The sequence below is a fragment of the Triturus cristatus genome, chromosome 1_2 (assembly GCF_964204655.1).
Source record: "Triturus cristatus chromosome 1_2, aTriCri1.1, whole genome shotgun sequence".
Classification (NCBI taxonomy): Eukaryota; Metazoa; Chordata; class Amphibia; order Caudata; family Salamandridae; genus Triturus; species Triturus cristatus.
In genome coordinates this window covers 1118100591-1118118528 of record NC_140580.1, presented here as the reverse complement: position 1 = coordinate 1118118528, position 17938 = coordinate 1118100591, and the positions used below count along the sequence as shown (strand labels likewise).

The window sequence follows — 17938 nt, the reverse complement described above, 5'->3', positions numbered from 1 at the left end:
GTCTGAAGACGTCAGTTATTTCTCACGAACACAAAACATTTAAATAAATAGCCTGTAAATTAATACTACAAATATTTCAAAATATATCAGGAATTACAAAAGCAATTTTTTTTGTAATTACCAAGTGTGAGGCAAAAATAGTTAAAAAGGAGCAAAACAAACCAGAACACTTTACTTGGTGATGTGCAAATGACACCTATTTGCAGAAACTCTATTTCCAAACATTGTTTGTACACTATATAGTATTATCAGTAAAGCTGCATGTCAGTGGGAATGTCTGTGGCCATTTCAGTGTAAAATCTTCTGATTACGGGCGGCGTGGCCTGCTAAGCTGCGAAATGGCCGCCATCTGAGCGAGCTCTGGCGGCCGGAAAAATATCCTCTCCAAATCCTGCACGTTCGGACCAGATGAGCCCGCCCGTACCCACTGCGGAGCTAGCGCGGGCTGCGCTGCATAGACTGGCGAAATTTGGAGGACGTGGAGCATCGGGGTACAGCGATACGGACCGCCGGGGCCTTGGTGGCGTGTAGACCGGATGTCGCTCCGATCCGAGTGCGGCGCCGTGAAAATTGAGCCCGGGGCGCCCGCGCCGCCGGAGGCCCTGCTGCCGGCGAGACTATCCTCCACCCGCGGCTCGCTGTGGACCTGGCTGGGCAATCGTGTGGATCTTGCTGGCCAATGCTGCTGTGACTGCCGCTTGTCTGCTGGGGTAGCTGACGGAGGCGATTGAAGAGCCGATCGAGGCCCCGGGCGGCCGTGAGGTGAGGGCCGCACTTCCAGATCGCCTGGGGTGCTCCTGATGTGGAGCGGCGATAGCGAGGACACTGGCCTGGTGCGACTATATTCATGTGTGAGGCTGCTCCGGTAGCGCTGCTAAACCTGCGAAGGGGCATTTAAATACCACCATTCACTTGGGCGCAGCGGAGGAATTTAATGTGGGCAACCTATCCAGCGGAAAAAAGGAGGTGAGCTGCCGGGCTGTGTTGCAGTACCTGATGGACAGTCACATGGAGGCTGGTGAGGAGCGCGGACCTGTCGGGTGTTGAGGAAGTGCTGGGATGTGGTGCTGTGCTGCCGGCCCCCCGTGTGTGGCGTGTGCACCTGTAGCGCTGGCATGGGCGGACTGAACCGTTTATCCGCACGACTTCTGGCGCCATGTCGCTGGAGGCGCCGTCATTGGGCAGGAGAAGAATCACGCCTGGCCTTTCAATATAGTGGTTGTGACCTGGATATACCCCCCTAGCCACTGTCTGCTGCACTGCTGTGGAACTTGCACCGGATTGCTCGTGGTGTGCGAGCCGACAGGGTAGATTTGAGGCCTGGCCTGCCTAAGGTGCGGTGGCTGTCGTGCGCCTGTGGTTGCGGGGAGCCTGCTGGCCCAATCCTGCCGCGCAGCTGGGAGAACGCCCTACCTATTCTGCGCACCTGATCCACCCGACGGACCGTTGTGGCTGTTTGGCAGAGAGAAGGAGGGTGAGCTCTTTGGGAGACGACGACTTTCCTCTATCTTGTGGCTCGGAGAGGTGACCTGAAGCTGCCGAGATGGGGAAACACGACGCAAAGCAGCCGAAGCTCACCTTCGATCATAAACGAGCGGCGAGGCATGCGGAGTCCGAAGCTGAGACGCTGACAGAGAGCAGGCGTGAACACGTCACGGAAGATCAAGGTGAGGACTTGAGGACCCTCATGCTAGAGATGAGGTCTAGTCTCCGCAACATTGACACTAAACTGGACACCCTCACATCGCAGCTAGATTTGGTTAAGTCGCAGGTTGCCACGCATGAGTCACGTCTGGACTTGCTGGACAATCGCACCACGGCCTTCCACGAGTTTCAGGTTGAATCTAAGGAGCAACTCCTACATATGGATAAACTGCTGAGACTCATTAGAGCGAAGAATGATGACTTGGAAGCCAGATCGCGACGCAACAACCTCCGAGTTACAGGGATTCCGGAGACAACCGCTATATCCAAAATGGAGACCTACATTGCGGACTTACTTCATGAACTATTCGACCCGCACCTCTCTGCGGTCTTTGTGGTGGAAAGGGCGCATAGATCATTGGGCCAGAAACCGCCGGTTGGAGCTCCTCCGCGGCCTATCATTGCAAGGCTTCTAAACTACCAAGATAGAGACATTATCCTCAGGCTCGCTAGAGAGAAGGGCAAGGTCACGCATCCGGGAAACACCATTTCTTTCTTCCCGGACTTTACTCCAGCTGTACAGGCGGCGAGGAGGGAGTTCCTGCCAGCCAAGAGACTTCTCCTTCAAGCGCAAGTCCCCTATTCATTGCTGTACCCGGCGAAACTCAAGGTGGCATTTGAGGGCACCACACATTGCTTCACGGATGCCAAGTCGGCGATGAAATTTGCTAAGCACGTGGGTGGAAGGAGGCCCAAAAGGCCAACTGAGGGTGCGAGGCAGCAGACGGAAATTTGAGTGACAAGACTAACAAGGGTATCGTATTACTGTACATTGCCTCAGTGGCCCTGCCACTTGGGAAACTTGTGCCTTACTGTTGCAAATGATTGCTCTTTCTTTAAGTCCTAGGTACACGTCAGCGTAGCTATCTTTGTTAATGTGGTCTTGGGCGGGCCATGCTGTCCGCAGATCTTCTGGCCACCCTGTTCTATACGGGGTAGACGCTGGCACTGCCACGTCCCCATGGGAAGGTTCCCGGATCTGTTATATGCCTTTTGTTTTGGGATGGGTAATTCACAACCTGATTGGGGGGTTGGAGTGGGTGGAGGGAGGGCAGTTGGGGTTCCGTTTTTGTATTCATTGCCAGTAATAATGCACTCTGCTCCGTGGTCGCTGTCATATTTAGAAAATGTGGTGGTTAATTGGCCTGTCGCTCTGTTATAGACATGACACACAAATCCACTAATGTTTTAAACTGCTTAATATGGAATGTTCGGGGCCTGAATGACTGCAGAAAGGCTAGATTAGTACACGCTTACTTAGCCTGCCACAATATAGATATAGGTCTCCTTCAGGAAACGCATCTGGGTGCCTCCCCGACTTCGTCATGCCAGATGGGGTCACATATACTCGGCCATGTACTCCACCTACGCTCGGGGAGTGGCTGTATTGATTAAGCGAGGGTTGGATTGGAAGGAAGAGCTGGCACAATGTGATCCAGAGGGAAGATGTGTATTAGTTCGGGGGTTTTTATGTGGCATATCAGTGACTATCGTGGCTGTTTACGGCCCGAATGTGGACTCCCCGGAGTTCTTTCATGGGGTCTGGGCGATGGTGAGGGCAGCTGGATGTAGTACCATTCTCTGGGGGGGCGACTTTAATGGCGTTCTGGATGATACCCTTGATAGACAGGGTGCTGCCCGTAGCCTGCACCCACTGGCTGGCGCTGCCCTGGGGGAGATTGTTGCAGAGGAGGGGTTGGTTGATGTGTGGAGGGACAGGCATGGTGGACTGAGGGAGGGTACCTGTATCTCTGATCACCGCTGTGCATGGTCCCGCTTGGACTATTGGTTACTCTCTTGTGATGTGGCTCTGTGGGCGGCGGGAGTTGAGCATATGCCAGGCTCTCTGTCTGACCATGCGCCGTGTCTGCTGCGGCTGTCGTTGCCTGGTCTGCCCCCGCGCGGTTTCTCTTGGCTCCTCTCGCCGCATGCATTGCTGGACGAGGCATTTAAAGAAGAGATTAGGGGGGACATTACATTACTGAGTACTTTGCGCTGAACATAGGTTCGGTGGATACAGAATCCTCCCTTTGGGAAGCATTCAAAGGGGTGTTGAGAGCGATACGAGGTACGCTTGCATCCCTAGAAGCGAACATAAAAGATCTGGAAAAAAGCTTTTATGAAACCAGCACCCCTGATACCATGGGTCTACTAAAAGCTAAGCTATTAGACTATGCAGCAGAGGCGCAACGCGAAGTTAAGTTTTTGGGCAAATATGCCGAGGCCAGGAGGTATGGGGAGGGGGATAGACCAGGTCGTACACTGGCAAATATGATAAGACCTTCCAGATCCGCGACATACATCCACAAACTACGCTTGAAATCGGGCGTCACGATTAGGGGGCAAGATGGCATCCTGAATGCCTTCTCGAGCTTCTACTCTGGCCTGTATACTGCCACTCAGGAGACGAGCCCGGAAGGGATGGAATCATTCTTAGAGTCCATGGCGCTGGTATGGTTTAATAACTCCCATAGGGAATATATGGACCTCCCGATAACGGCGGAAGATGTGGCCCAAGTAATCAAGAGTTTGCCCCTGGACAAAGCTCCTGGCCCGGATGGCCTGACAACTGCCTTTTGTAAGGCATACGCTGAGGAACTAGCTCCCCGTCTGTTGGCAGTCTATGAGGAGGCTTTGGAGGCGGGGATGCTTCCTGCAACAATGCGCGAAGCACTGATAATTGCACTGCTAAAACCAGACAAACTGGTGGAGGAGATGGACTCATACAGGCCTCTCTCTTTTTAATAAATGTGGATGTGAAAATACTTGCCAAATTGCTTGCCAACAGAATACAACCAATGCTACCCCTGATAGCTCTCCCGGACCAGTCAGGGTTCATTCCGGGGCGTTCCACTTCCCACAATCTCCGTACGATTTTTTTTTTTCTACCCTACACTATTTACATCCAGACGTGCATGCCGCGGTGGTATTTTTAGATGCTACTAAAGCCTTTGACACTCTTGAATGGCCATATTTATTTGCAATATTGAGTCTAATAGGTTTTAGCCCGCTATTAATTAGAAAGATCCGCCTGTTATACACTATGCCCAGGGTCAGAGTGAATGGAATGGTTTCGGATCCGTTCCCTATCTCGCGAGGTACGCGACAGGGATGCCCGCTCTCCCCGCTGCTGTTCGCTATAGCGATGGAACCACTAGCGGCCCGCATTAGTCAGCACCACACGGCGAGGGGTATAGGGTTCAGCTCCAGAAGTTTGCTGATATCACTATATGCGCGTGATGTGACACTTTATCTTATAAACCCGGAGGAAAACCTGGACATAGTCCTATGCGCATTTATCCGATTTGAAGGGTTAGCTGGGATCTCGGTGAACTGGTCCAAGTCGGTGGTCTTTCTGTTGACGGAGAGTACCCCGAAGATAATTTTGGCATACCCCCTAAGGTGGGAAGCTGTTAAATATCTAGGAATCTGTTTGAGTCATGCCCCTCAGGAAATTTGGACTCTGAACTACAGAAGGGCTGTTGCGTGGCTGGAGGAGAAGGTGAAGTTATGGGTGAGGTTACCTATGTCCCTTACGGGCAGGATTGCGCTGGTTAAAATGGTTATATTGCCTACGTTTTTATATTTATTTGCAAATTTCCCAGTCCCGTTGACCTCGCAATTCTTTGCAACGCTACGTTCACATCTGCTCGCGCTGGTATGGGCCGGCGGCCAGGCACGAGCATCCTGGGATAAGCTGACCTTGCCTTTAAAACCGGGGGGATTGGGAGCTCCAGACATGCGCTTATACGCCCTTTGTGCACAAGCCCAATTTTTGCACTTCTGGGTGCATCCGGCGCCCTTCCAACCTCATGTGGCTGTCGAGCAGGATATTGTGGCGCCAGTCCTGCTGAGAGTGGCCATTTGTGTGAAGACGCGTCGCTCTCGGGGAGATGTAAACTGTGCTGAGATGCTGCGCTTGGTCTGGGAGGAACTGCGACGAAGGGCAGGCGTGCCGCTTTTGTATGCCCCGTCTCTATCCCTGACGAGTAACCCGCTGTTGCCCTGCATCGGGGACGGAATTAGTCCGCCCTTGATGCGGAGGATGCGCCTCCATACGTTTGCAGACCTATTTCCAGATAATAACTTTGTGCAGCCACCGGTGGTGGAAGAGGGGCGGACGGTGCATTTCTCCGAATTATTTTTATATCACAGGCTGCGGGCGGCCTGCCACGCGCTGAGTGAGAATTTTCCGGCGGCCCGCCCCCGGTCCGCCCAGCACTGGAGGGCCTGGTGAGTTCCCCATCTCCCCGGAGATTGGTCACTAGACTGTACAAATCGATGCAAAACGCGGCGCCGGTGGTCCGACCGCAATCCCTTCAACACTGGAATGAGGAGCTCGGCCCTCCACTATCAGAAGAACAGTGGGCCTTTTGCTGTGGACAGCTAGCGGAGCTCTCTCCAAATTATAAACTGCGGCTAATACATTTTAAGTATTTACACAGATTGTATAGGACACAGATTGCTCTACATAGGATGGGATTAAGGGAGGATGCCAGATGTTGGAGATGCGGTAGTGAGCCTGCCTCTTTCTTGCACATGGCGTGGTCCTGCCCCAAACTTGTGGATTTTTGGTCCAAGGTGTTTATACTGGTTAATCAGATTGTAGGGCGAACTGATGCCCCATCCCCTGAATTGGGGATATTGGGCTACGTGAAGAACACTCCACCTAAATCACGCAAACTACATGCTTTACTCCTATTTGCTAAAAGGCAGGTGGCTCTATACTGGGTTAGAAGCCGGGTGCCCTCGGTGAAGGGATGGTTGGCAGACGTGACTTATGGTTATGCGCAACTGAACACATTTTGGGACTTGATGCCACCGACCTCCTGTCCACGGGACATCTGGGAATCATTTGTGCAGTGGGCTCAAAAACGAAGAGGTATGGATGGAGAGGGGAATGCATTGGACGAGTGCGAATGGGAAGGTAGAGCTTTGTGCCTTGTCGATATGGGGGAGGGAACGGTTCCTGAGTTTGATTAATGGCGGACGGGGGAGGGCGTGTGCGGGTACTTTATGATATCATAATTCCTGTTGTACCTGAAAGACCCAGTCATAAATACACATGTTAATAAGTAGGCATATCAGCCGATCTGGCCCGAGCATAACCAGGGAGGCATATTATGGGTGTGTCTATCACTGTGCCAGAATGCCCCACTGTTAAGGATGTATGTACACGGATGATATGTCTAGCACTAAAATTGTAAATCGACTGTAACATTAACTGGCTTGTTTTGTTGGTTATGTTATGTAATTTTGTGAGAATATCAATACAAATTTCAAAAACAAAAACAAATCTTCTGATTACAAATGACAGTGTGCTACCACTTTATGCTTTAGTTATGTATTTATCAAAAGTGATTTGAGAAACATTCCAGCCTCTGCCCTGATGACAATGCTGTTAATGAACTAGGAGGCAAGTGAGGGGTCATGTGTGTTCTATATGAGGCTAGATATGTATTATATATGGAAAGCAAGTTTAGTCTATTAAATCAAACAAGAGTTTTTTTTATGCAGCAGACATGCTGAATTCACACATTTGAAGGTGCTCTCATATGTGACAATGAACATGGTGGCTCAATGAATTTAAATATTTGCCCACAATCACATAATTTGAAACCAGTTTATGGGTCAAGAGCATTACAAATAGCTTGAAGATTATTTAAGTCACTAGACCTGCATGCCTAGTAAAATATTTATGATTTTTCAAGGCCTGTCCAGGTCACGGGTCAGCCAGACCCACAGGTACTTCACCAGCTCAGTCGCCCATCTTAAGGGGCACTCCGAAGAAACCTCTTAGGTCACGGTCATAAGTGGAAATATCACTGATTTTGCACAGTGTATAATAATTTCAGAAAGCCCACCAAATCTTTCATAAGCAGCTTTATACATGATTCACTGGAACATGAGCTATGCAGCAGCATGTCCAGTATGCAGAACTTTCTCTAGGTGTTTTATACACGAAAACCACAAAAGGCGTGATGATACAGATCCAATCTTATCACAGAATAGGTGGTTTCTTCATCATACATTATGAGTTGTTGACCAAAGGAGACAAAAAGTTACACTAGCATTAAACGAACAACCAATCGCATTGCAATAACATCTTGTGAAAGACGCGTTATACAAGATGGCAGTGGGTATTATGTCCACATGCTCGACTTTTGGGACCATCCAGTGCGTCAACAGACAGGATTTACACAATACCTGGCCAATAAAATGGAGGTACTTGGCCATAGCTATATGTGATCATCAATATGAGATGCTGTAGCTGGGTGAGTGAGGAAATGCAAGTCACATGAGGTGTCCCTGAGCAAGCCTTGCGTTACAAGTTTTTCAGTAGGGTACGTTTATTTATCTAAGGTCATCAGACCTCCACGCATATTTTGCAGGCCTTGTCAGCATTAAGTATCTCTGGACAAGACCAAAACAAAATGGATTTGAATCCCTCTTAAACGCGTCCCATGACCTGCAGTTTTAAGTCAAGAGGTTGGCAGGTATACATTTGCCACTGTAAAGACACCTTTTTGTTAGACCCTGTGAAAAATCTTCCTTAGTTGAGTAAAATACACTACACACATTTCTTGGATGAGCACCCTGGCTTACAACCTTAAAGCCATGATTACTGTTATTTGAGGCAATGAGGTGTCGGCACACTTGAACAGGAAGTGCCAAATCACCCACTGTGGTAATACTGATGAATTCACGAGCTGGAGGACATGAAAACTCACTTGAGTAATACTTTGTGCACTACAAGTCCCAGGAGGCCGTAGCAGCGGCCACGCCCACTGAGGCAGGCGACTTAAAAAGATTGCAGGTGCAAATGCAGTTTCCTGAGCTCCAGTTTTTAAGCCCGTGGTTAAGGGCAGGAGCCTGAAACGCGTCTGGTGTGCAAGAATGATTTTGTCACTGTCTTCGAATAAAATTTAAGCATTATCTTCCTGTAGTGGGCTCTCTTTGAGGTAAATATATATATTCATAATCTAAACTATTTAGGATTGTCACATGCCCAGATACCCACTGGTTGATAATTTGTCAACAGATGCTTTGGCCTTTCTCGCAGATTTTTGGGGAAATTACTTTGGCTCTAAGCCTTTACCTACTTTCAAACATACCTCCGCAAACCACATCCGGTATGCCCAGTCTTTTCCTTGTTTCACATGAAGTAACCCCAAACTTTATCTTTAGTGACTTGTAAATGGTACACCATATAGCTTTCAACAACTACACTAAACTGAAAGACTTAAGATCTTTCCATGTTATGAGCCCACATTCTGTGCTGTATATGATTATCATTAATGTCATCAATGATGTCATTTGAGACGTCACCATTGATGCATCAATGATGTCATTTTAACACTTTACTGTGATATAGTATGCTAAGCAATAAGCACTGAATGGATGGTGCGCAAGTTATAGTTGGCTCAGTATAATATAACTGGTGAATTTCAATGTCTATTTTTGGTTATTTTTAAAGATTAGTTTTTATCTTACTTCAGCACCTAAGTATAATGTCACTTTAACCTTTGTGTTTTATTCAGTGAATTTCTTTTTCTTGCCTTTTTTTTAAATTCACATTCAGGCAACCCATCTCCCATCCCTCCGAGGGCCTTGACTCATGCTAGGCCTTGCATCTAACCCCCTTTTGACACCCAACCAATATTGTTATTTATTTTTATTTTTTCCACCTACTGCGGTACTTGGCACTCGAACGTCACCCCCTTGGTGCAGTGCACGCTTCCCTGAGGAAGCTTGCATGGTATTGTGGCACTGGGGGGATAGTGTTGGGGTACAGCTCGAACGGCACTCTTGCAGGAGTACTGTGGTACCTCATGGGAGGTGCTATGCTGGGTCCTGCTGTACCTTTTGGCAGGAAAATAAATCCCAAATTTTGGCCACTGCGGTGGTCCCTCTGAGTCACCCCCACCCCCAAAAGGATCAGGGTCTAAGGGTGTCCCTACCATTTCTCCTTCTGCCCTATTTTTAAAAAACATTTTCAGGACATGAGGACAGAGTTCCTGAGTCCTCTACTGTACAGCAGGTCTGTTTCCCGGGGTACCGAAATGGCAGACGGGAGAAAAAGCTCCCTCTGCCATTCAGAGGGTGCTCTCTTATATCCAATTTTGGTGTAGATCTGTTCAGGCCTTTATTTCTGACTCTCACCCCCACCACTTCACAATTCGGCACAAAACGTTCCAGGAAGGAGTTGAGGTGGATGAGCACTTTTTTGGGAAACTTTTGTAAAGATTTGTCAAACTGCGCCAAAGTTATTAGCAAAACAAAAACACTCTTCCTATGGGAATTCTGATCTAACTTTCACCTAGCTAACTTTAACACTTGCTTGTCTGAATCACCATTCTTCCTTCTTCATACGTCTACTGTCTGCGAACTTCTAAGTGAGCAATAATCCTACTTTACCATCTTAGCTCACAAAGCACCTGTTAGAATGTACTATACCAATAATCAACTGGGGACAATATCGTGACTGCACTGAAAACATCCAAAGTGATCATGTCTTCCTTTGTAATCTGTTCGAAGTCCCTCTTGGTTTGGTGGAGGTTACAGTTTTCGAGAGAGTCTCAAAGTGCATGATGATAGCACCCCAAAAAAGCTGAAGAGCTAGCCGCTTTTAATATAGTGAAAGATGTCTGGCAGGTTTTCTTGCCCAGGGAAGGCATGTGTCTGATGTTGTCGGACTAGGCACTGGACATCTTTGTAGTGGAGAGGACTATAGAGTCCAGAGTAGAATTGTCTTTCTGGAGTTTTGCATCTGATTCAGCTACTCTGTTTTTAGGTCGAGGACTACCGGTCTGCCGAAGGCAGAACCGGAAGTCGAGATTTAATGTTTCCTAGAGTGGCTATTTAGCCCGCCTCTCTTTTTGCTTCTCCTCCATTGGCTGGCTTCCTAAACGGAGGGCCGCCGTTGGAGGAGAGAGCCGTCCCTCCAAATAGGCTCCGTCTTTTTCAGATTCGGGGGCGTGTTTTTGCTGTTCTTTCCACTTTTTAGCCACGCCCTCTTTAGAACAGCAGGAACACGCCCTCGAATCCGAAAAAGTTTGTAAGCTTCTATCCGCCATTTTTTAGGTATCGTCTGGCCGTGAGGATCTTCTTGCTGTTGTGCGTACATTTCAGCTAGCGCGTCGATCTTCTGGCCGCCAAAAAACTTCCTGAATGCGCCCACAGCCCGACCTCAACCCGCAGCGCTTTATCTGCCACATAGAGTGCAATGTATCTGTGAGTCTTTACCTGTAAAACACAGTAAGGGTTTTCTCCGAATTTGCACTTCTCTCTATGGCGCGGCTTCACCAACCCCCTTCCAGCATTAACAGACCGGACTGGTACTCTGACGCACTTTTTTTTGTTTTACATTTCAGCTAACGCATCGATCTTCTGGCCGCCGAAAAACTTCCTGAATGCGCCCACAGCCCGACCTCAACCCGCAGCGCTTTATCTGCCACAGAGAGTGCAATGTATTTGTGAGTCTTTACCTGTGAAACACAGTAAGGGTTTGCTCCGAATTTGCACCCCTCTATGGCGCAGCTTCACCAACCCCCTTCCAGCATTAACAGACCGGGCATGTAATAGGAACTTGCACAGCGCCTGGAGGACGAGCGCACAGGTCAGCAGCACATTAAGTAGGTGCACGAGACTCTGGGCCGGTCAGTGCGAGAGTGGCATTAAACACTGCCAGCTCGGGATGCCAGGCTTGTAAGTCGACAGGGGCCGGTTTGTTCAGCCAGCACACGGCACCCCAGGAGCTATGGGCACGATTTGCTCCGAATTAAACGACTGGACAGGTGCACCTGAAGTAATAATTTACACGGAGAGGATGTTGCATAATGGCCAGAGTGGTCCAGCTCGAAGCTGGGGAACCAGATTCGAGTCTCGGCAGGGACACAACATCCTGTGATTCTGGGCAAAGCACTTAATCTCCCCGTTCCTAATAAAATTATGTGGCTCGACTGTTGTGCCACTGGCTGTATTACATCCTGTTAGGAGCATAAAGCGGAGGGTAACACAGCGAGAGGTGCAGGGCGCGATGTACCGCGAGCTTCCCAGACTGCCTCTGCCAATACACCTTAATCCCAACCAGCAACCCCGTGCCCCCCCCCACTGAGTGCTTCAAGTATGTGAAAAGTGGAGGGATCTATCAGTGGATTAAGGAGTGGGTGTAGCCTACGGAGGTCTTCTTGTGAAGTAGAGGTCCCGGCTTAGTACTGAGGGCCAGCTAGTCTCCTGTGCTTCATAAGTACGTCAACTAAATCATTCTGAATACAGAGAACATAAAAAAGTCCTTTTTCCCCCTGCTCGAGAAGCTAATAGTGGTTGCCCCAAAATTAAGAGGCCTTTTCAAGGTATGGGTGAATAAAGAGAAGAAGTACTATTACCAGCAGGTAAGGTTAGTGCCAACTTTCCAAATTGGTCGACAAACGGTAGTAGTAAACACATTTCTTGAATCAAAATTAAACCTCTCTTTCGCTCTGAAACGCTCACCTCCTCTCTATTGTCCGACCAGTCTGACGTAATTGACCTCTGGAGCCATAGCCTGCTCGATCTCATTCCTCACGCTTCTGCCTGAGCTCATCTCATGCCCAGAGGGGTAGGAACATTCTCCCAGTGCAGAACCTGAATGGCAGGTTCTAAAAGAACTAGTCCTCATTAACTCTCTCTCACTACATAACTCTCTCTACCTCACTACTCCACTCTATCACACTAACTCACTATCTCACAACTTCTCTCTCTCAAAACATAACTACCGCACTCTCTAGCTCACAACCTCACAACTTCACTCTCTCTCACTCACTACCTCAATCACTCTCTATCTCACTACCTCACTCTTTCTATCTCACTAACTCACTTTCACTCTCTTTTATTACCTCTCTCTCTATCTCACTACATCACAACAACACTCTATGCTTATATATCACTACCTCTCAACATCCCTCTACCTCACTACCTCACTCTTTCACTACCTCACTCTCTCTATCTCTCTATCTCACTCTCTATCTACCTCACTCTCTATCTCACTCTCTATCTACCTCACTCTCTCTCACTACCTCACTCTCTATTTCAATACCTCTCTCTCTCTCTCTCACTACCTCACTCTCTCTCTGCTAAAGCAATAGGTATCACATATGCAAAAAAAAAGCTAATGCCAATAGAAATGACAATGCCATTTATTTAGGGATACAAAAATGATAAAAAAATAATGAACAATACCAATAGCTCTACCTATAATATTGCCGAGACCATTGCATTGTAAATGCTTGTTTTTTCTCTCTCTGATTTCTTCTTAATTGGCTGCACAGAGATGTGAGTGATGTATTGATTTGAGAAGATAAGGTCTGAGGAGTCTCACTTATTGGCGGTTTGGAATTTCTAGAGTTAAGGTTTGAAACAAAGTCCCCTAAATGTTAAGTTATTAACCTTATGAAGCGCTACTTCTTCATCCACTGGCAAAATCCTTATTGCGATGCAGTCTAGAGGCTTAGCCGAAATGTAGCACCTCTGGAAATCTGTGTGTTTGCCTGTGGTTTTAAGACATCTTTGAAGTGACGTATCCAGGGTAACTTCCTTCACATTTGATTTGATTTACAGACTTATAGAGCGCACGTATGCCCGAGGGCGTCTTGGCGCTATAACCGACTGGTATGCTGACTATGCAGATTAACTATACTTATGACCTTCATTTCTTAAATAACCATGTTTTCAGCACCCCTCTGAATGACATTAATGACTTGCTGTTTTTTATCGACATGGGTAGGGAATTCCAGGTCTTTGCTGTTCCCAACATAAAGCTCCTGCTCCCCCAGCGAGCTTGCTTATACCTGGGGATTGACAGTAGTTGTGCCTGAGCTGACCTTAAGTTTCTAACTGGCATATATTTCTTAAGATGTATTCTCAAGTACAGTGGTCCTTTACCCCGTAGCGCCTTATATATCAGGCATTGCAACTTAAATATAATTATTTTACCCACTGGACGCCAGTGGAGGTCTTTCAGTCGATGGGAGACAGATTCGTATTTGGGGATATCAAGAATCATTCTTGCCGCTGCATTCGTTGAAGTCTAAGCAAGAGCTGTGTTTGAAGTCCCACATATAAGGCATTGCCGTAGTCCAGTCGTGATAACGCTAGGGCTGTGACCACTGTTTTTAGTGCGTCCAAGGGGATGAAAGGACGGATCTTCCTAATCATTTTTAAAATGCCCCACAAATTGGAGGCAAGCTTATTGATTTGACATTCAAACGTCAATCTTTCATCAAATATTACACCTAGGTTCCTGACCTTTGTGACAGGAACTGGGCAGTCACCTAGATCAGCCGGCCACCATCTTGGGGACCAAAAGGAGGTCTTTGACCCTAGTATCAACACCTCTGTTTTTTCGCCATTTAATTTGAGGCAGTTTTTCTGCATCCAAATATTGATCTGTGCCATGCAGGTATTAAAACAGTCTGCTGTCTCCTCAATATTATTTGACACTGATACCACCACCTGCGTGTCATCGGCGTAGGAAGCAACCGAGAAGCCACTTTGCCTGATAATTGCTGCTAGAGGAGCCACATAAATATTAAAAAGGGTGGGGCTCAGGGAAGAACCCTGAGGCACGCCACATGGCAGTTTGAAGGATTTGGAAGCTAGTCAATCCATTTCTACAACAAACGTTCTGTTGGTTAGGTATGATGATAGTAGAGTGATGGCGGTATCTTGGAATCCCAACTCTTCTAATCTACCAATTAGGATTCCATGGTTAACCGTATCGAAGGCCGCCGACAGATCTAACAAAATCAAGGCGGCCTTCCTTCCCTCGTCCAATGTTATTCTAAGTTCCTCTACTTGTGGTTTGCTCCTCGTTAAGATGACCTTCAGGAGGCTCTAATCCCTGGGTGGTCTTTGTCAATTAAATGCATCCAATACAGGACTTTCCTCTTTAATGCATTCTCGTCTGACAACCAAAGCCATTCAGGAGCAAGTCTCAGTTTTCTCAGTCTTGAGGGCACCCTTTTCAAATTCACCCATGCAAAGCCATGTTTTTCGGCATGTTTGCACAATCTTCCATAACCACTAAACGTAATGAGTAGGTCACAATAAAATAAATACCATCAGAGGGAAGAAAACTCACTAAACTCCCCATCTTGAACAACGCCTTCCCAAATCATCGGCCACGTGGGACATGTCTGTCCATGCCAAACTAGTAAAACCTCTCAAACCGTCAAACTTCTACAGAGACATGATTCAAGCTTACATCAAGTCAAACTTTTTTCTCTTGATAAAATGTTTGATCAATGCTTCAGTCTCCTGGGAGAGCTTCCCAAGTTCACTAAAACAGTTTAGGTTGCTCCATTCTTGAAAACATGAAGGTGAACATCAACATTTTAGCTAATTTCAGGCCTGTCTCTAACCTGCCTTGTTTAGGAAAAGTCATTGAACACAGTGTCTCATCTAACAAAGTATTAATTGGGTTTATGACCGAGTTCTGCATGGAGATGCCAACCCTAAAGCTGCACTTCATTCTAGATGGGGTGAACCAGTTGTACTAGTACTGCTTGTCCTCTGTATGATGATCAGCAGGGTCGATTCTCACAGTTGTGTACCATGCTTGACCAAAGATTAAACTTCTATATTCAAGTTCTAAAAGATCTGTCTCTTGTCTGCCCTTGCACTGCAACTAGTTGGTCAAGATTAGAAACAATATTTCAGATAGCTCACCAATAACAAGTGGTGTCTGTCAAGGCCTAAGTTTGATTGGACAATGTATATAACCCATGTCTCGAGCCTTTCAGCCCTTCACTGATATACTCCAGTGCCCCCAGACATAAGTCTGCAGGCAAGACACCACTCTTCTCAAAGACCTCTGACATCAAAGACGTTTCCATCCTCTTCTTTTGAAATTCGACCAGTGACTTAACAATTTTCCTTGGCTAAATTAAGTTAATTTTTTTCATACACTAGTTCTTAATTCCCTTTTGATCACAATGTGTATGTTTTTGCCCCTTTCTCCGCCCCACAGAAAAATTCCATGGTTACCATTGATCCCACCACCCTGTTATTTTTATCATTCCATGTCAACAAGGTTAGCTATCATTGTTCTTCATTCTCTTAGGAAGATCAATCCCTTCCAGTAGAGCTTCTTCTCTAACCAAAGTGTTCACAATCTCTGGTGGACAGTGAGTTGTCGGGTGCCAACGGAAGTGAATCGATGCATCTCTGGTGCTCCTAACAGGTTCTAGAACTGTTTGATCTAAACCTGTTGTGCTGAATAAAAATGCTGAAAACACATCACCTCAGACTCCCTTCTTAACTAGCTTGGGAGAAGCACAGTGCCATCACATCACATTTTTACTGTCATCTGTCTATCTCACAATATCTCCCTTACCCAGCTGTAATTCCTTAAACCATCTTAGTTTCCCACTTTTCAGCATTTCATAGTTTGGTATTCTACTGTAATGTTTAGTTCTCTGTCTTTGTAGCCCTACAGAACCCCACTGACTCACTTAATGCAAGTTAATATTCTAATTTCTTTCAGCACAGCAGGGCTATAGAAGGACATTAAAGAAAAAATGCATATAATTCTTAGATGATCCTCTGTTGGTTGATCCTCTCTGGGTCTCATGTTTTGACTCTAGGAGAGCTTGCCTTTTCTTGATATTCTGGTAGAATTGCTTTTGTGTCTTTCTTCTCATTTTTTGTGAAGTAGCCTGATGGATTTTTACATGGCTGGAGAGGTATGTATGTGGGATGGTAGTTGCATTGCTTCTGTAGTACCTTGCATAATGCCCAGTGGAGTGGTGCCGTGTGCTTTCTACACAGAATTCTCTGAGTCCGAGGAATGATTTAGGGTTTGTCTGTTGACTCTTTGGGATGAGGGCTAGGGGCCGACATGGTGCTTTCAAGACAGGAGGATGAAAAGGGCCTCATCACTTTAATAACGGTGTCACTGTTTTCGTAGATCTTCCTGTTTGTTTCTAAGCTAAACCTCCTTGCTTCTTAGTCATCTGCAAGAGATCTTTAGAAAGAAATTGCCTAGGAATCAAGAAGGCAGAACACACAGATCTGATAATCATCCTTTTTGGACATTACCCAACCACTGGATAGACACTTATAAAAGGCACAGTGTAAGAAATGTGATCATTATTTGGGGTGGCTGACTACCCACCAAGTTACAATCGCAACTCCTGCCGGTATGAACACTCAAAAGTTATTAAATAAATCCAAGCTCAACCGACTGGTAGCCAAGGCATAGAACAGATAGGTTTAACTCTGAGTTATAAGTTAAGTTTTTTTAATGCAGTACCAAACACAGCAAATAAGTAAAAATACAACGCAATGAAAATCCCTAAATGAATTCGAAAAATATAATAAAATGCCTAAAATCCAATAAGGGGAACCTAAATTATTTTTCTGGTATTATTAATTGTGATATTGCCAAATGTGTTCCTATAGATCAACCAGTGAAAATAGCTTTTGGGGCTTTTTCACTGTAAGGACATGTTTAACATTAAATTCCTACTTATACTTACCATTCTCATTCCCTAATGGGCAATAAGGCCTCCATATGGGTAACTTACAAACATTTATAAGGAAGGTCTTGACTTGTCAAAAGGGGTTATATTGACAGGTTGAATTTATAACTGCAGCAGCCAGGCTACAAATGATCGGCCTGCAATCATATTTGCATTGTCACTGTAGTGGAGGGCACAGGGGGTGCTGCAGACCACTTCTGACATATAACGTGCAGGCCACCGGTACCCTTTGTACCATATAATATGGATTTACAGGTAAGAGAAAAATGCCAACAAGTGGTATACCAACTTCACCATGTTGAAAGGGGGAGCACAGGTACTTTATCATTGGTCATCAGGTGCACAGAGTTCTACAGCTAGGAAAAGTATAGGGTCCAGCAAGAAGCAGAAACTCGAGGGTGACCCAGCAGAAGGGGCACATTTTCTACACATAATAATTTGGGGCAGTTGTGAGCAAAGGAATGCCTTCATTGAATCAAAGAAAGAAATACTCTTATTGGAGTGAATGTAAAAAAAATAGAATAACATCCAACCTCCAAAGATGTTCAATGAATGCAAGAAACTGATCTGAAACCAGAGTTTTCACGCCAGCAGTTGACCAGTGATCCACATAAAAACAAATTGCTTAAACGATTCACCGATGTGCCTGCTGTGCTTAGTTCCTGAAGAGGCAGGGTTCAGCCTTTCAATCACGTATGGTCTAGGTACAGGAG

At 46.5% G+C, this 17938-nt stretch overlaps 1 protein-coding gene across 1 annotated transcript in view; it reads left to right on the top strand.

The window, feature by feature from the left end:
- PPP6C (protein phosphatase 6 catalytic subunit) overlaps positions 1 to 17938 on the top strand; it is a 128485-nt gene that overhangs the window by 12527 nt on the left and 98020 nt on the right. The gene's annotated exons all lie outside the window — the stretch shown is intronic.